General features: G+C 36.7%; 1 protein-coding gene across 3 annotated transcripts in view; it reads right to left on the reverse strand.

Moving 5' to 3' along the window:
- The window catches only part of CDH12 (cadherin 12), a 1137115-nt gene that overhangs the window by 379951 nt on the left and 736300 nt on the right, over positions 1-20864 (reverse strand).

The following is a 20864-nucleotide window of genomic DNA, read 5'->3' on the forward strand; positions in this document are numbered from 1 at the left end:
GCTTGAGTTGTCCCACCTTTCTGGACTAAACCAATGTATTTCTTAAATGTATTTGATTGACGTCTCATGCCTCCCTAAAATGTGTAAAACCAAGATGTGCCCCAACCACCTTGGGCACATAGTCTCAGGTCTTCCTGAGGGCTGTGTCACAGGCCATGGTTACTCATATTTGGCTCAGACTAAATCTCAAATGGTTTACAGAGTTTGACTCTTTTCTTTGACCAAAAATACAGTTATTCTAATAGATATCAAAATAGAATAATTTCTTATTCTCTCTGCTTTTCCTCTTTGCTTTATTATAATTTCCCTTGCAATTATATAGGGGTCATTCCTATTTTAATAATATTTCACTATTCTCTGCTTTCCTCTGAGCTTTCTGCTTACTGTGGCTTCAGCCAGTCAGAAGCAGTGGAGGGCCTCTGGAGAGCCAGAGGGAAAAACCTAGATATTTCTTCTTTTCCAATATGACATCAGGTGGCATCTCTAGCAGCTGGCTTGGAGTTTCCACAGAAGAGGCCTGCTTGGTTCCAGCTCTCACTGAGTGACCCAGACCCAGTGTTTTAGAAATACTGCATCCCCACAGGGAACAGCAGTAGTAGCTTTTTGTTAGGCTGCCTTACTATACCTAGTTGGGGTCTCAGCTATTCTACTTCGTATTATCACTTCCCCGCATTGAATTCTGTCTCTTTCAAATGCTCTAGAATGGATTTTGTTTTCTTGGTTGGAGTGTGATTGGTACTGTGTGCCATTGAAACCTTCTTTTATATGCTATTCCTACATGATATAAAAATATATCAATTTTTGTATGATCATTTTCTAATGATATAAAACTTCTTCTTTAGTCTTTACTCTGGGCATATTCTATCTTGCCCTTGATGATTCCTTTAGAGTTCTGGACAATTGGTTACACCTATAAAATGTATCTAACTATAGAAAATAGTCACAAAGAATTAGATTCCTAAATAAAATGAGTATAAAGGAGATCTCTTAAATTATTAAACTCTCCTTATTCTCAATTGTTTATTGAGAATAAAACAATATTTTGTAATAACTGTTATCATCAAAACTGCTGCACATGTGTTATTTGTTGTTTTTAAAAATAAAAGAATAAAGACTTATTTTCTTCTTATATTGTTGCTCAATTTTTGGGAAAGAGCAGTGTTGTGGTTTCCATATATGGAATCAGTGTGTGCATAAGGATTCTATTTGAAGCCACGTTATGTCAAATAGTTTCTTCCTTCACATTGACGTACACAAAAGAAAATCCAGGATATTAGTACATTACATACCATTTCTTTCTGAAAGGGAGAAATCAAGTAAGAGTGTCCAAATCGCTTCACTTTGAAGAATAAGAAATAAAATAGATTCCCAGACAAAATAACACAGAGGATTTGAAAACAAAGAGATAAAGATTTTGAAGCATTACTTGTTCATTGCAGCAACTGCAAATCTCAGGAGAACAATCCTGAGGCCAACAATTCAGGAACAAAGAGGTTTAAAGTTTACATCTTGGTTTCAGTCAATAAATCCCAGGGTAATCTACATTCTCTTTTAACCACCCAGATAAACACTCTTTTATTTACATAGATGCTATGTGATAGTATTCTAACACTATCAAATCTTAATGCTCTTGATAGTATTGACCACATGACTTTCAGTTATCTCCCAGGACTGCCTTTTATATACAGACTGTGGAGCGCTATGCATTTTAACCAAAAGATCACATTGTCTGTTTCCATAATAGCTATGTTTATGGAATACATCTTAGTTCCTTGGTTTAACTTCATTTTAGAAATTATAATTTATTCTTAATGTTTTCAGAACATTCACACAGTTACAAACACATATTTTACGCTCAACTTCAAAAATGGATATGATAATAAGATCAGAACCTGCATTGTAAGATTAGCAGCTAAAAAGACATTACAATATATTGCCATCAACTGCTTCACAGCACCAAGTTTTTTATTGGTTGTACTTCTGTTTGAATCTACCATTCATAAAATATACATATATACATTGGCTATAGTATTATGTGATGCATGTCGCGTTTCATTATTTGACAAATTGGAAATGCAATAAATTTGATATCAGGGCTGATACCATTTCCTTTGTAGCAATATTTTAGCTTTGGGTTGTGACAAGGATAGGCACAATTTTTGTCCTCGTGACTTTTTTTTTTTTTTTGAGACACACTCTCGCCCTGTCAGCAGGCTGGAATGCAGCGGTACAATCTCTGCTCACTGCAACCTCTGCCTCCCAGGTTCAAGCGATTCTCCTGCCTCAACCTCCTGAGTAGCTGGGACTACAGGCACATGCCACCACACCCAAGTAATTTTTGTATTTTTAGTAGAGACGGGGTTTCACCATGTTGGCCAGGATGGTCTCAATCTCTTGACCTTGTGATCCACCCGGCTTGGCCTACCAAAGTGCTGGGATTACAGGCATGAGCCACCATGCACGGCTGGTCCTCGTGACTTTTATCTCCTCATGTCATACTCATGAACATGTTACATTATATAGCATAAATGATTTTGCAGATGTAATTAAAGTTACTAACCAGTTAACTTTAAAAAAGGGAGAGCACCTTAGTTTATCTGGGTGGGACCAACCTAATCACATGAGCCCTTAAGAAAGCAGAGCTTCCTTTTCCTTTATGGCAGAAAAGGTAGTGAGAGATTTGGCAACGGGAAAAGTCAGAGAGATTCAAAACATAAAGATACTACAGGCCCTTGTTGGCTTGCAGATGAAAGGGGACCATATGTCAAGGAAATGGAAACATCAGTCCCACAGTTGAATTTACCTGAATTCTTCCAACAACCAACGCATTTAACAAAAGAATCCGGCCGAGACGGGCGGATCACGAGGTCAGGAGATCGAGACCATTCTAGCTAACACAGTGAAACTCCATCTCTACTAAAAATACAAAAAATTAGCCGGGCGTGGTGGTGCGTGCCTGTAGTCCCAGCTACTCAGGAGGCTGAGGCAGGAGAATGGCATGAACCTGGGAGACGGAGCTTGCAGTGAGCCAAGATCATGCCAATGCACTCCAGCCTGGGCGACAGAGCAAGACTCCATCTCAAAAAAAAAAAAGAAAAGAGAAAGAAAAGAATCCAAGCCCCAGATGAGAAGTGTAGCCCTGGCCAATATGTTGGTTTTAGCCCAGTGATATCTTAGGCAAAAAAGTAGCCACACCACAGTAGACTTCACTCCCATAGAATTTCACTTCTGTATATAAAAAATGGTGTTTTAAGCCACTACATTGGCGATCACCTGTTTCAACAATAGGGAACTAACACAGTGACAGATGCTATCTTCGTTCAGCTAGGCTGGAGCATCTGCAACTCTCATTTTTTTTTTTTTTTTTTTTAATGCCAGTGAACTTTTTCCATCATTACTGGTTTCCAAGTAACTCGATTGCTCTGATACGTATTTTTTTTCCTCTTTTTTCTTTTTTTCTGTTGTTTCTTGGTCAAGAAATGAATGAACAGAGAAGCAATATGTTATGGTAGAGTGACAAATAGGGGTTATAAAGTCCAATTCTAGGCCAGCCTCTGCTTTACTGGAGTTCGTAAACTCACTCAAGTTAGGTAGCTTTTCTGGGCCACGGTTTCATCTGCAGTATACAATGAAAGGTCACTCTAATTTCCATGCCACTGTTTAGGTGCTATGACTCTATGAAATATTGATTTAACTTCTTATATATACCAAATTATTTCTAGTAGCTTTAAAGAATAAGAAACAAGTTCAAGACAAAGAGCCAGACTCTAAATAGCTTATTTATTTGAAGTGACTTGAATAAACATACAAAAATCCTAAATGAAAGTTATGAGAGCATAAAATGAAGTTGTGAAATGTGTGCTCCAGAATCCATGCACTATTCTATTCCCTAAAATTATATACATGCATATATAAATTATATATATATATATATATAGTGTGTGTGTGTGTATCACTGCCAAGGGCTATTGGTCCTTGATTTTAAAAGCTGGACAAAATCCAGTTCTGAAGTGATGAGCAGAAATGTTATTCGCTTTAAATCTATAAACGATAAAGAGTGCTTAAGTGCTGGGCAACAGTAGAACAGCAAAGATATGTGAGACAAAAATTCTGATTTAATGGGGTTACATCATTGCATGTATACACTTATATGGGTGTAATTGTAATAATATTGATGTTAGATAAGCAATATCCTATGTGAAAAAAAATGTAATGTTATAATGGGAAAACCTTCCCTTGTTATTTCCTTTAGAGGAGTAGACTTAACATAGATAACATAATTTAATTCTTACAATAATTCAATAAGATTAAGTGCTATCATTACTCCTATTTTACAGATAGCCAAAGGGGCACTAGAAATCTAAATAATTTGTGCAAACTCGTATATGAAGAAAACGGTGAAAAAATAATACAGAGACCTCAACTCCAGAACCATGCAGAATCAAGTCATTTTCCTACAATTACCTCTATTCTTTCCTAAGACACATAAGTCAAGTATATCCAACTCTTTGTTTATTATATCTGCTTAGATACACAGTCGCAATAAACATGATTTTTTCACAACAAAACGCATGATTTTTACGCATATTTAGTCCTGCTTTACTGATTGCTATTCATGTGGATGGGACATCCAGTTAATTAGCTGCACAATCCGGAAGCCACTTAAATTAATCTTAAGTGAATCATTTTTCTATTCCCTCTCCCACAAAATTCAATTTTAATACATCACTCAGTGTATTGTTTCAGCCTTCTACCTATCTCAGAAATATTCATTGTCGTGGTCTCTAAAACCACCATCTCACTGTGTGCCACAATAACCTCTTGTGACTCTGGCCTAGACTGCTATACACAGCTTCATGATTAAAGCATTGTGGTGGCTTCCTGATTCAAATGCATTTAAAAACTGAAATATTTAAGATTGATTCAGAGCTCCAAATTATGCATTTAGTTTCTTTATTCATATACCTTTCACACATGAAAAAGTACATAGAATTTTTTACTAAAATGTCTGCCTTTTCTTATTCTCCAGGATCCTAAAATGTCAAGGAGTCTTCACTATTACACTTCCAAACAATATTGTCTCCCTCTTTCTCTCAATTATGCACAGACTTCCATTTGCTTTGTATGGGTCTCTTCTTTCTCTCTTCACCATCTTCCACATCATACATCTGAATGCGTCATAGGCAGCTCCCTTAAGGACTGTATTATTCTTATTACCCTAATTGCTTTGCTGACTAGAATAAAAACAAGGAGTATAGTTGGGGTGGGGGATAGTCGAGGATGAAGTCGTTAAGCAGGCCACATCGAAAGTTCTGTTCTGGGGAGTGATAATTGCAGTGAAAAAGTGGAGTATTGACAGTGAAGATGATAAGAAGATGAACAATTGGAGAAAAATAAGACATAATAGGATCGCCTTTTCAGTTTTTCCTATGTACATCTCTTGGCATCTAATCAAGACCTTGAGTGCTGAGAAAGTAAAGACTGTGTACATTACATGCAAATTTCGTTATCAGGAGGCAGGCAAACACTAAACCTTGCTCAATTTAAGTCCTCTCTCTTTTTACTATAAAGTTGTGAACACTGGCATTCTTTTTGGCTTCAATGTACCCAATATTGCCAAAAAGCAGTGTAACATTGGACACTACTCAATCTTCTACTTCTTTTTTTTTTTTTTCCTGAGACAGTCTTGATGTGTTGCCCGGGCTGGAGTGCGGTGGCCTGATCTCGGCTTACTGCAACCTCTGCCTCCCGGTTCAAGCAATTCTCCTGCTTCAGCCTCCCAAGTAGCTGGGATTACAGGTACATGCCACCATGCCAGGCTAATTTTTGTATTTTTAATCGAGATGGGGTTTCACCATGTTGGCTAGGCTGGTCTCAAACTCCTAACTTCAGGTGATCTGCCCACCTTGGCCTCCCAAAGTGCTGGGATTACAGGTGTGAGCCACAGCGCCCCGCCAATCATGCACTTCTTAAGATGCATTGGAAGGAAGGGTTGACATTTAAATAAATAAATTATGGGTTTTTGTCAAAAAACTTCATGCCTTCATAGCCAAAAGGACTGCTGATCCCTACAAGGTATCCATGCCTCGATTATCTTTTTTATTTATTCACACAAAGTAGTGTCATTTGCATGAGAAAGAAAAAAAATGAAAATGTGACATATATCTAACTTTCAAATGGCTAAAACTCCAAATACATATCAGAGTTCCTTGTTTGCTTAGAGATAAGTGATTTTCATTGTTAGGCGTTGGTATTATTCTCAAAATAAAAGGATGCTAATAAAAACTTCATTAAAGAGGAGACAATTTGCATGTGAACAAGAAAACTTCATTCCACAAAGAAAAAGGGTTGTTTTCTGAAAGTAAAGCAAAGTGTAACAAACTTGCCTTGCTGCCTGTTACTGATTATTTTTGCACCCCTAGGAAATCACGGGGAAAAATCTCTGATACTTTATTTCCTTCAGCTTTGTACAAAACTGAATCATCACTTTCTTTTTTGGTAACTGAAACTCCCAGAGCTACTGTTTTCTTATGGATCCAAATTCTCAGAGGTTAAATGTGTTTTTATTGAGTATCATCATAGTTGTGTTGCACCATGTGAACACAATGCTAATTTTGTCCTTGACATCATGGTTGAAAACTAGAAGGAATACCAGTAATACCAGGACAGAAAAAAACAAATATACATATTCAGTGGAATTTCATTTAACATCCCATCCTCCAATTCAGTCACATGCCAAAATTCCCCAAGAATAAAGGACAAACATTATGTATCAGTAGATGAAGTATTATATGTATGAGAAAAATTACATTTGAGGTTAAAAAAGCAATTGGTTATTCAAGCTCCACAGGCAAAAGAGAGAAATACCACTATAATAAAATGATATGTTGACATTTTTATGAAAGATGTAAAAGTATATTTGTATAGATTTTACATCATTTTTGACATAATGAATAATATGTTTAACTTGTTCTTTAATGTATGGAAATGTGAAAATATTTATGTGAAAAGAACAATGGTTATGGAATAAGTAAGAGTATAATTTATAGAAATAATTTATAAAAAGTCATTTGGCTTTGTTTTTGACATGATTTTGTTTACTTTCTTTTCTTTCATTGGATTGAGACTAATGATTAAAATTTTGACTCTTTAAAACAATCTTGAATCCAGATGGAAGGCAAAGCATTAACTTCTTTATTCAATTTATCATGTAACTTCTATACCTCAAATGTACAGGTTTTTAAAAAATCAAATTTAAAAATTTTACCATCACAAGATTACTTTTCTGGAGAACCCAATAGAGATAACACAAGTAAAATCATTTAGTGGAAAAATTGTTTTAAAATTCTGTATTAAGCAACTAAATATTTAGCAATATTATATGTAATTAAATTTTTTGAAGTTGAGCTTATCTCAAAATTATAAGATTATGAAGGCAAAACAGTGAGTTTACGTTTCACTTAATTCCAAATTTAAAATTCAGACTTATATCTATATTATGACCAAGAAAAAGCTCTTTTCCACTTCTGAATGTTGACGGGCAATTCTCCATGGGTATCTAGTAGTTCTACACATATTGGGAAGAGGCATTGATGGCATTTGTTTCAGATTCTCATTTCAAGGATGTTTGCATAGTAAATGGCCTTGGAAGACAGAGATAAAATCTCCTTTCCCTTGACAAAGATCAGGTATGTTTGCAAGCAGCCCGTTTGTAAGATCATTGGTATCCTAAACTCAGGTGTCCTTAGCTGTCACACAAAGCTACCCAGCATCAACTTGGGCTGTTTCACAGCATCCATTTGGCATTTGGAGGGCAAGAAGAACTAACAAAGACATGCAGTTCATGCTGCCTAATACGTCACGAATGAGAAAGTCTTATGTCTGATTCAGGAGTCTCATGTTTCTAGTAGCATCTCTGAAACTTGGTAATTTGCAAGTAGGGTAAAAGGTAAGATCTCAGACACTTCACAATTCTTGATAATTAATATTAAGTTTTTGTCTATAATGTCCTTTATTATTGTAAATACAATATAAGCTGTATATGGAGTCACTTAAATATTTGTGTATACATATTTTTGTGTATTCCTTTTTCATATAAAGGGCTATTAAATTTTATATTCATAAAATTCCTCATGTCATCAGTATATAGCTACATCTTAGTTAACACACTGATGTACCTATCAAGAAACAGAACATTACCAAGCCCTCTGGAAAACCTCTTTGTTCACTTCTAGTTACAAATCCCCCATCAAAGAGAATGACTGCCTGAACTTAAAACATCATAGATTAATTGTGCCGTCTTTTTACTATATCACATATAGGTGCAATTATTGAACAGGTTAGCTTCAAAGTAACCACTTTGACCGCCACAGATCCTTCATCCATTCCCGAATCTGATCCCACATGGCAGCCAAAAAAAAAAAAAAAAAAAAAAAAAAAAATTGCTTATGAGGTCATGTTAGTTCTCTCTCTGCTCAGGATCTTTCAATGCTTTTCACCATTTTTAGCCATATATTAAAACTCATTTCTGCTGGGCACAGTGGCTTATGCCTGTAATCCCAGCACTTTGGGAGGCCTAGGTGGGTGAATCACCTGAGGTCAGGATTTCAAGACCGGCCTGGCCAACATGGTGAAACCCCGTCTCTACTAAAAATACAAAAATTAGGTGGGCGTGGCGGCACATTCCTGTAATCCCAGCTACTTGGGAGGCTGAAGGAGGAGAATTGCTTGAACCCGGGAGGCAGAGGTTGCAGTGAGCTGAAATCGTGCTGCTGCACTCCAGCCTGGGCAATAGAGTAAGACTCCATCTCACAAAAACAAAAACAAAAAACAAACAAACAAAACAAAACTCGTTTCCTTGGCTTATAAGGCCCCACAAGATCTTCTGAAGGACTCATCTCCTATTTCCCTTATTCCTCACTACACTATCAGCTTTATCATTTCTCTTGCTGTATGTTTTCCTCATACTACACAGCGTCTCCTGACATTCCTGTATAGACATTTATTTGGTTATGAGCCATCTATTTCAGTGGAATGTAAGCGCCATGAGAGTCTGCGCTGGATGTTTTTGTGAGGCATTTGTGGATGAGATTAATATTTGAATTGGTAGAAAGAGCAGGCAGATTGCCTGTTGTAATGTGAGTGGCCATTGTTTAATCAGCTGAAGGCCTGAATAGAACAAAAAGGCTGAGAAAGAAGACTCTCTCTGCCTATCTTTGAACTGGGATATTGAATTATTTCCTGCCTTTGGACTCTAACTGAAACACTGATCAGCTCTTCCTGGGTTTTGAGTTTACCAGCCTTTGGACTGGAACTACATCAGCTCTCCTTGTTCTCAGGCCTTCAGACTTTGAATTATAGCTAAACCATTGGCTCTCTTGGGTCTCTAGCCTGACAATTCATCCTAAATATCTGGGGAGTTCTTAGTTTAGATAATCACGTGAGCCAATTCCTTAAAGTAAATCCTTATGTGCTATAGAAAGAATGTTTGTGTCTCCCTCAGAATTGATACATTGCTATCCTAACATCTAACATGATGGTATTAGGAGGTGGGGCTTGTGGTAGGTATAGGTCAATGAATAGGATAAATGCCCTTATAGAAGAGACCTTGGAGATCTCCCTCATTCCTTCTGCTATGTGAGCACCCAGTAAGAAGACAGTCATCTATGAACAAAGAAGGGGCATCTCACCTGACACCAAATCTGTCTATGTCTTGATCTTGGCCTTCCCAGCCTCCAGTGCTGTGAGAAATAAATCTGTTGTTAGTAAACCACCTAGTCTATGGTAGTTTGCTATAGCAGTCCCCAAAACTAAGGCTATAGTCAGATATTATGTATCCTTTTGGTTCTTTTTCTATGAAGAATTCTAACTAATTCGGGAAGTCAAGATGACAAATCCAAAGTTTAGTATTAGCAACTGGGTAGGTAGTGGTTCAATTTATTCTGAGGTCTAGAAAGCCAGAGAAAAAGAATTGAAAGACAAAAATTCCATCTGAGATATCTCAGGTTTTAGATGGTTATAAGGCATACAGATGATTGATTTTTCTTTTTTCCTTATTCTATTTTAAAACTTTGAAAAGGAAAATGTGTTGCCATTGTTTTCTGCTCTGTCCTACGCGATTTTGCAGTAATAAAGTTAATCCTCATTACAACCAGACAAATGAGACCTAATTGTTTTCCTGATTTTAAAGATGAGAACATAAATATTGAAATGTCTTGGTCAGACAGGGTCAACCACATTAGAAAATGGCAGCGTTAGAATCAGAGCCAAGCTTTATTTTATGCCAAAGTGTAGCATTTAAACAATAAGGTTTAATGCTACATTATTTCTTTTCCTTGAGTTTTTCAATTTTTAAAAAAGTTCTGCAATTTTTTAATTTTTTAATTTTTATTTTTTTTTCTGGGATGGAGTCTCACTCTGTCACCCAGGCTGGAGTGCAATGGTGCGATCTCAGCTCACTGCAACCTCAGCCTCCCAGGATCAAGTGATTCTCCTGCCTCAGCCTCCCGAGTAGCTGGGATTACGGCACGCGCCACCACTCCCGGCTGATATTTTTTTTTTTTTTTTTGAGACGGAGTCTCCCTTCATCGCCAGGCTGGAGTGCAGTGGTAGGATCTCGGCTCACTGCAATCTCAGCTTCTCGGGTAGCTGGGATCACATGCGCGGGCCACCATGCCCAGCCAATTTTTTGTATTTTTAGTGGAAACAGGGTTTCACCATGTTAGCCAGGATGGTCTCGAAGTGCTGACCTCAGTGATCCACCTGACTCGGCCTCCCAAAGTGCTGGGATTACAGGCGTGAGCCACCATGCCCGGCCTTGCTTATTTTTTTCAAAACCAGCTTACTTCCTGAGGTCTGTGGATGCCCTTGCCATCTCATTCTACTGTTTGTTGTTGTTGTTTTAACCTCTAACTTCCTTCTTTCATGAGTTACACATTTTATTGCACATAATCAGGAGCAAAAATGATGGCATGTGGTCTTCGGAAGTAGGTCCTTCAGTGCCTTTTTCCTCTTTATGTTGCTTTCCTTCTTCCTTTACTTACATTTATTTATTATTTTATTTCAGTTAATGTATGGATCCCATACTCTATTAATAATCTTCTTAAATTTATCTTCCCCTGGGTCTGATCTTCACGTGGGTGAGGATCTTTGAATGTATGCAGGCATTTTTTATTTTTTCCTCCTTATCACTCTGGGCCATAAAGCTGTGCTTCTTTCAGAACATGTGCATGAAATATTTATACAGCTCTTCAGCTAAGGTTACTAATATGCGGCCCTGTGAAGCCACCAGTTATAATTCTATTACTGCATTATTACTCTTTCAATTAAAAAGAAATAGAAAAAACAAAGCGAACAAACAAACAAACAAAAGGCAAAATAATTGCATTTCAGAGGATGTCTGTTCCTGTGTAAGGTGCACCTGTCCTTGATTCAAGGGGAGTGGGTTACTTTTTTTTAAGTTTTTATATTTTCAAGATTTGGGGTTTGATACAACCATTTTTTTTTTTTAACTTTAAATTCTGGGATACATGTGCTAAACGTGCAGGTTTGTTACGTAGGTATACATGTACCATGGTGGTTTGCTGTACCTATCAACCTGTCATCTAGGTTTTAAGCCCCACATGCATTAGGTATTTGTCCTAATGCTCTCCCTCCCCTTGTCCCCCACCCTCCGACAGGCCCCAGTGTGTGATGTTCCCCTCCCTGTGTCCATCTGTCCTCATTGTTCAGCTCCCACTTATGAGTGAGAACATATGGTGTTTGGTTTTCTGTTCCTGTGTTAGTTTGCTGAGAATGATGGTTTCCAGCTTCATTCATGTCCCTGCAAAGGACATGAATTCCTTCTTTTTTATGGCTGCATAGTATTCCATGGTATATATGTGCCACATTTTCTTTATCCAGTCTATCATTGATGGGCATTTGGACAACCATATTTTTTGTTGAGTTTTGTTTCTTTAGTGGCTTAGCCATCTCTGCTGGTTTTAGTTAGTTCCAACTGAGTCAATGGCTCATCTTAGACTGCATTTCTACCACCAGCCTCTGCAAGGAAATACTCCACAGGACTTCTGGCCTAGACCTGAGGTTGCCATGGATTCATATTGAGCAAGTGAGTTCCATGTACACATCCCAGTCTTTCCTCAAGTAGCCTGCACGCCCTGTCTCCACCCTCAGTTTAAGAACACCAGTGAGGTTTTTGAGATGTTCTTCTTACTTTCTGCCACAGTAAGATATCTGATAGAAGGAGAAACCCTGTATTGACTCCCTTGCTTTTTGTTTATTCCAAAATTATGCTCTGTCTGGCTGACACATTGTGAAATTTAAGGGGAAAATTAGACTTTTTCCTCATTTCACTTTCATTGTATTTTTTAAAAATCTATTGTGTATTTCATTCATTCTGTGGGGGAACAAATTCTACCAACTGCTTTAATATTGTCCTTTTTTTCTAATATTCACATTAACTTTTTATGTAAAACATACCAATGCTTTTAATAAAGCTTACATAGGAGTAAACTATTATAGACCTGCATATATATAAGTACACTTGTATTAATCTACATTAAAATAATGGATTTTATTCTGCGAAGACTCCAAGTTGCTCCTGGGTGCTAAGTGAAGCACTTAGGGAAATGTGTTCAGTCTTTGAGGTCATAGGAACATTAGATTATATCAAAAGAAACCTGGAGCCATCAGCTAAGTGGCCCTTCTGTCCTGTAGTTACATAAAAACTAATGTGCTCGGCTATGAGGCTCACTTTCTGCTATTAGATATTATGAGGCACTAAGAAAAAGCTACTGCCTGCATCATATCTTTCTTTGGTTTGAGATAAAAAGAATGGCCAGAACTGTATACAAGTCATGAAGGGCCCTCGTGTACATTTTTCAAAGTAGTGCAGATTGTGTTGAAATTATCAGTTTATCTTGCATATAAAAAAACTTATATACACTTTGAGTAAAATAGAAAAAGTGGTAAATATCAAGAAAAGTTTGTTTTACTATAGCAATTTCTTGTTCTATTCTATATGAGTATTTGCTCTATATATTTGATATACTTCCAGAATGCATCCTATTCACAAAGTAGGCAATTATTCTATCAGTGAATACAGTTGCAGTCTCTCATCTATTCAGCTTCATTTGTACCTCCACTCCAGCCACTTGCAGAAATGGCAGATGCACCAAAAAGACCGGTTACAGGGCTTGCAACCTCCAAGTGGCTAATTACCAAGATGTTAAGTAAATGACCATTGCTCTTTATCATCCCCAATGCCGTATAAAAAGGATGTTAAACAGGTTGTCTCATGTTCCCTATATATTTATTCATTCCCGTGTTAAAATATGTCTTATGGGAAAAACAAAATTCACCAAAGAATGAGGAAGCGAACATGTGTTAAAAGAGGGACTTCTGGCTAATTTTACAAAGAAGGATAAAAATTCTCAAAATATGTGTGGGGTGGATTGCGGGGGTATTACATATTCATAGCATGCCACAGAAATCATTTAAAGTCTATCAAAAACAACTACATTGTGTATTTTCAAATAAGCACATATAAAAGATGAGCTATAAGACGGGAGAAGGATGCTAAAATAAATAAGTGAAAGAGAAAAATGGCTGGGCATGGTGGCTCAAGCCTGTAATCCCAGCACTTTGGGGGGCCGAGAGGTCAGGAGTTCGAGAGCAGCCTGGCCAACATGGTGAAACCTGGTCTCTACAAAAATACAAAAATTAGCTGGGCATGTTGGCTCATGCCTGTAATCCCAGCTACTTGGGAGGCTGAGGCAGGAGAATCGCTTGAACCCGGGAGGCGGAGGTTGCAGTGTGCCAAGACCGCGTCTTTGCACTCCAGCCTGGACAACAAGAATGGAACTCTGCCTCGAAAAAAAAAAAGAGAAAAGTAGGTGAAAAGAAGTAATTAAATGGTAAGGAAAGAATAGGTCAGGAGGAATAGTCTTGAATCCAGGAATCCAGGATGACTTTACCATATTTGAACCACAGAACATTAACCAAGATCTTATTTTTCTTCCCTCAGTAGTTTGAAGTTGAGCAATATCTGTGTCTTTTGCATCACGCTCTGAAATTGCAAATTATTTCTTGTCCTTTCAGATAAATGATTACGCAAAAGAACCCCAGAACTGGTACGATTTAGAAGATTTGAGGTTGCTTTCATGTGTTTGTAGGGTATGCTATCATCATCCCATAGCCTAAGGCTGTAGTATTGGACTCTCTGGAAACAGCTCTGAATGTGATAGGATGGAGATAATTGAAGATACAAGCAGCCATTATGTGTCTGAGTATTGGTTTTCTAGCAGAGCTAGATGTGTAGGAGCACATCCTTACTTGACAAATGTCTGACAGAATGACCTGGCATCATTACTGTTTTAAATGTGTAATATGCTATCTCAACTGGGACATTTTATGAAAGCTATAGGTTGTGACCTACTATTCATTACACTTAGTTTCTGAGGTGCCAAAGATTGATGTGCGAGCCAAAGTTCATTATTGTTCTTCACTGGATCTTTGCATTTATTAGTCTGATGCTAATGGGATTCACTCTTGAGTTGGATTGATGTTCAAGGTTAGAGCCATAGATGAGCTCCTGATCTTGACCAGAAATGATTTGCCCATTGCCAATTAGAAGAAGAAAAGGGCAAGGTGGAGGTTGAACTTGGAGTTAATAGGAATAATAGATGCTGAGGGTGCAAGATGAAACTCAGTAAGATAATGCACTCTATTCTTAGATTGGCAAATTTACATAGTGAAGAGACTTTTTATCATTGTCATCCAAAGAAAATATAATCCTAAGAGAAAAAGTCCAGCTAGTTTTTTTTTCTTTTTTGTTACCTGCTCATAGGGTATAAACTTATTTCTATCACATATAGGTATCATTTTCTACACTTAAAACACTTCTTCTATTTCACACAAATGACAAAAAGAAGTCCTTCAATTATTTTGACACGATCTCTCAAGATACATATCCTTTTATATCAACTATAAATACAAATTTAATATTATGATAAAAGAGAAATAACAGGAATAAAACAAAGCAGTATTTTTTAAAACTACAGCTGTTCCCCTAAGATATTCTCACACTAAAGAATTTTTCCCACTTCTTCTTCCCCACTGAGAAGTACAGTCTCCGAAATTAGTCCAGGCATTAGTGTTTACCAAGGAGGAATATTTTGAACAAGAATAATCTTTTGCTACTTTTCATTTGTCAAGCACATTTTCTAAATTATATTCTAGTAAGACAGAAGTATGCACATTTGCATATCATTATTCTTATAAATATTTGCTGAGTACTGTCTCTCTGTAAAGAGCTACAGTGGGATGGATTTAAGATATATGATACACAATTTTTCATCTTCAAATTGTTCACATTTTCTAGAGACAGTAACTTGTGCATAAATGACTAGAATGTTAAGTTGCCAAGTGACAAGTGACAAAAACGTTTAACTTGTAAAATCTTCCCCTTGGGAAATTGAGGAATAAAAACTTCCAACTAAAGGAACAAAGACTGTCATGAACAAAGTTGTAGAAAAAATAAATTAAATGTAGGATAATAAAGGTAGTGTATTAAAGTGAGAAGGGTTAGGGTTTCTTAGGTGACAGACTGGCTTGATTTTGTGACTTGTGTGATGGTAGCAAGTTATGTAACACCTCTGAGTTTCCATATCTTCATCTGTAAAGTAGACATAGCTGACCCAACCACATGGAATTGTTGTGAGGGTGAAATGCAATGGTGTGTGCAAGTTGCTAGGCAGTGTTGGACTGGACCTACTATTACACTATACAAATGATACTTATAATTTTTACGGTTATGCTTAATATTGTTATAATTCCAGGAAATGAGAAAAATCTCAGCAGAGGTACAAAATGGGCAAGCCCTGGGCAAAATGATCTTAGTGGGTTTATTTCAAAGGATGCTTGAAAGTGATCTGTGGAAAATAAAATTGACAAAAAGTGTGTGTTGAAATGGAAATTAACAGGTCTTTGAATGTTAAGACAAAGATAGCGGGCATGCTCTTTCATCTATCTATCCCTGGCCCTTAGCATGCCTGGTGCTTTTCAGTGCTCCAGCTTTACGTGTTTAATCGTTTTTGTTTCACTCGAAATAAATTTTCTCACAGATATAGAAAGCCAGCAGGCAATAAAATATATATTCTGAGCTGTGATTTAGTGGTATTATTACTTAGCAACAGTGTGTAGGATGAATTACAGAAAGCAAAAGTAGGGCATAATTATAAACACTAAGACTAATTATCAATATAAACTTTTGCCAGAACAATTGTAAAGATATGGAGAGGTGATGCACATGAAAAACACATTAAAAAATCCTAAGATTTTGCCAAAATAAGTTGTGTAATAAAACAAAGGGAGAAGAAGTTGAAGAATATGATGAAGTTTAAATTGAGGTTCAAGGTGTTTTGCATCAAGAAAGGTGAGAAATTTAAATTTGAGATATGATGAGTTTATGGTAGGAAATTGAGATACCATATTTTGCCAGTTGGACTAGACCTCACAAAAAGACTCAAAATAAGTATGCAGAAAGCATTAGTTTAGATGTATTTGAAGAGACCATGGGAAAAAAGGACAAAGGGAGGAGTTTAAAGAGTCAAACAAAAAGATTATGGAAAGGCAGTGGGAGACATAAAAGGGAACCAGAAATCTTAAGAGGAGAAAGTGTTCTGAAGAAACACACAAAGTCAATTACTTAAAAAGTTGAGAATCACTGGCAGTGCTGGATGATCGTGACTTTTTTCTCTATTTCAGTAAGGGGATGATGGACATTAGAATGCAAGAGATGGATGAGGTATGGAAGTAGAAGGAATAAATGTCAACTATTATTTTAAAAAATTTGCACAGAAGAAGCAAAGTAGGATAAGAGCTTAAAAATAAAGGTTCTGTTTATTTTCATTTTTTAGTCATAGGGAAAATGTGGGCATGTTAAAAGAAAAGCTGAGTGTAAAAAGGGAATGAGAGGAGAAATTGAAATAGACATGGGTTCAAATCCCAGATCCCACTGGACATCTCTGAGGCTTACTAGACATCATCTGTAAATATAAGATAAACACCTAATATAAAATGTGTTCAGCTATAAGAAGTTTGAGTTAGTGTATATGATTTTTAGAAAATCAATTTATCATATACAATAAAACGTATATTAAATGAGACAGTTTGATGCATATTGACAATTGTATATCCCCTGCACATTTCCATCATATACAAAAACTTCTCACATGCCCTCACCATCTCAATCCCTGATCACAGGCAACCACTGACGGAGGTTCTGTCATTATGTATAGGATATATCTTTTCTAAATTTTGTATAAGTGACATCATATGTGTGCATGCCCTCACCGTCTCAATCCCTGATCACAGGCAACCACTGACAGAGGTTCTGTCATTATGTATAGGATATATCTTTTCTAAATTTTACGTAAGTGACATCATATGTGTGTATTGTTTTGTTTCTGTCTTCTTTATCTCAGCATCTTGTTTTTTGAAATTTGTTCTTATTGAGTACATCAGTGGTTAGCTCCTTATTATTGCTTAGTGTATTTCATTTTAGGAACAATGTTCATTGAATTTATCCATTTTATCCATTACAATTTTGAGGGAAATTTGTGGTTTTTCCAGTTTGGGGCTAATATTAAAGCTGCTATGAACATTCATGTACGACTCTATGTATAGATATGTCTAACTGTCAGCTTCTATATAAACATTTTAAAAATCACTATCTCTGAGAAAACTAGGAAATCAAACATCTGGAATTTGGCATTGGCTACCACTTGTAGATGAAACATACTTTTTCAATTATTTAGACACAACTGTCACAGCTTACAAAATGCATCTTCACCAATTAGTTATGTAGTTAGGCTCTGCAGACTTAATCTCTGACTATAGTCCTAACCCAACTTGGCTCCATAGTTGCTAGGATAAGATAGATTGGTTTTAGCTATTGGTGTCAGTATTCTACTTCCCACAGGCCTGTCTAAAAATGCTCTTAGAGTTTTAGAACCAGGATGGCAAAATTTATTTCCTGAGTGATTAAATGGCTCCACTCCTACTATTCTAGGTCACCTTGTTCCTTGTTGAGAGATAGCGACATCCTGAATGTGGCTCTTTTCTCTCAGCTTTGCACACACTGTGAATAGGCAAATCTCAGTTGCAAGAAACTCTTTAGGTAGAATGGAAGTATTTTTCTTTCTGCTACGTGAACCTGAAGGAAGTATTCTCAGATTATCCAGACCTAAGGAAGGATACATTCATCTATAGCTCCCTCTCAATTTACAGAAATGTTTGGTTGGTAGAGTCCCGCCTAAGTATTTAATCTGGCCCAAGGTAAAGAAATACTGCAACCTCAGATCTACTAGCCAAGGAGAGCTGGGTTGTTTTGAAAGGCACTGTAATGTGCCCCCTTTTTCTTACACAGCAGTGGGCATGATTAGGAGGCAAAAAGCTATGGAAAGGAAAACTTAAGTTCTTCCTTATAAAAATTTAAAACGTGTATCTCCATGGAGGGCCTGCGAAGTCTTTATAGGATATTTTGCCTTTGGGAACTTCTTTTTTTATACTACTATTTCAATCTCCTCACCTCCCTCTCTGTCTCTACTTCTAATTAGATAGATAATAGATACAGGTATAGATAAATATAGATATATAGATGGAAGGCCTTGATCGGAAGTGCTACAACCTCCTTCCACTGTTGAGTGGAAGCACCTGCTTGAGGGATGTACCAGTTTAGTTAGGAGGAGGAAATGAGGAGGGGAGTCTTATGGAGGAAAAAAGTAAAATTTTCTGAAGTGATTGAGAGCACAGAGAGTTTGGAATAGACCTGCAAACAGGGAGCCCTTGCTAGGAACTAGGGCAAATCCATGAAGTGACTTTGTTGTTGTATTTACATTATTTGTCTTTTTCCATTAGATACTTGCCACGGTTATATTAAGTATCCACAATTTTAAGATGTTGCTGTTTTGGGATGCATAGTTTTACTTCCCCCGAGAACACAGCAGCCTTGTGCAAGAGGCATTGTGCATGACTAGGAGAGGAAGAAATAACAAACTCCTTAAGAACAACAGGAGGGGGAAACGGGGAGTAGTTGTTTAGACAACTAATAGTTAATTCCCAGGCTCTTACCAGGTCAGGAAAGGAAAATCCCTAGGTGGGGTTCATACCTGTGGTCAAATACAAGTAAAACCAAAACGCAGGGCCTGACCCAGGTACATTTATTTTTCCCCAAACACTTTCAAAAAGAGAGACCATTGAAGGAGTGGGGGGAGTCTCAGGGTTTTAGGTTACTTATGCTTTTCATCCAACTTGTCTATGCAACTCAGGTCCAGGATTCCTTCCAGCCACCACTAACTGAACCAAATTCCAAGGAGCCACTGCCTCACATTGCCATGCTCCGTGTTTTGCACAGAGGCTTTGGTTTTGATCAAACATGTTTTGTTTTTGATTATCACACATTCCACTCCAAAACTAAATATTATTCCCCAAAAATAATTTGTCATTTTAGAAATCGATAAAACTCTGAAACGATTTTATCTGTTTGAATACTTTGATGATCATCTCAGACACATAAGCAGATATTTAACATAAATAGTTAAAGATTGATACTGCATAAAATTGTTTTTCAGATTTATTGAAACATTCTTAATTTTTCTTCTATAAGAAATGAGTAAAATTGATTTTGTTATTTAATATTTCTAGAGGTGCTCATTTTAACTAGTATCTTATAACTAGAAGGTATCTGGGTCTTCAAAAGAATTTCATAGCCTACCTTTGATCATTTAACTTGGCAAGTTTGTCTTTGAGAATATGTTGTAGTCAGATAGTCGAGAATGATCATTAGTGAATTCTCATATCCATCCATCTATTTCAAGTTGTATTTTGCCCTAAATCCAGTTCAGAAGTCTGTGGGAAAATTGTAGCACTTCTGAAATTTTAAAAACTAGTTAAAAAGGATTTAACTCAGCCTTTCTGAGGCACTGAAGATAAAACTTAGACTCGTATTTGTAATTCAACCCAAATGACAAATTTTTCAGTTACAAATTTTAATCTAGTTTTTAACTACCTCATGAATTTTTTACCAGTAAGTTCTAAATAAAATAATAATACAAAAATCTAACTGTCAGAACCAGTGCAATTTCTCTATTATGAATGTATTTACAAGTCATCCTGCATGTAAAAGAAGCAATTTCATGTGGATAAGTAAAATGGTTAAATTTGTTTATATTCTATACATCTATACATAATTACGTGTACATATACGTAATTAAACTTATACCCTTGTTGATGGTGAAGTGAAGAGTTAAAATAAAGTATGCTAGTTTTCACTTAATCATGTTATTTTAATTCAGCATGAAAGATAGTTACAGTAGTTATCTAACTAGTTAATTTCATTTTTTCGGTTATTCTTATCCACAAGTAAGGCTTTTAGACAGATTTGAAATGGGATAGTGGTTGAAGATGAGGAACAACCACTTATCAAGTAGCCATATTAGCAATGATGCAGTTTGCACAGGGAAAACAAGAAGGAATAAATAAGCAAATGGGAGAAGAACTATAGAGAACATTATCCAAGATGCTTCAGTTCAGATAATATTTTGTTTCATTAAGAGTCTGCACTTAATTTTCCACCAGTTTACCAAGCTGGCATGACCATCATGACCTTGTACCATCTTCAGATTCCATGAATGGTAGATGAGGAGTTCTACTCATCACTTCTAATAGGCAAAGATAGCACATGTCTATATGCACTGATTTGGAAGAAGGACAAGGCTAGAGATGGTGAGAGTTCCGCTGGAGCTATGGGCTATCAGCTTGTGGTAAACATGACTTAATAGTCAATGACATGGACTTCACTGGCA

The sequence above is a fragment of the Pongo abelii genome, chromosome 4 (assembly GCF_028885655.2).
Source record: "Pongo abelii isolate AG06213 chromosome 4, NHGRI_mPonAbe1-v2.0_pri, whole genome shotgun sequence".
Taxonomy (NCBI): Eukaryota; Metazoa; Chordata; class Mammalia; order Primates; family Hominidae; genus Pongo; species Pongo abelii.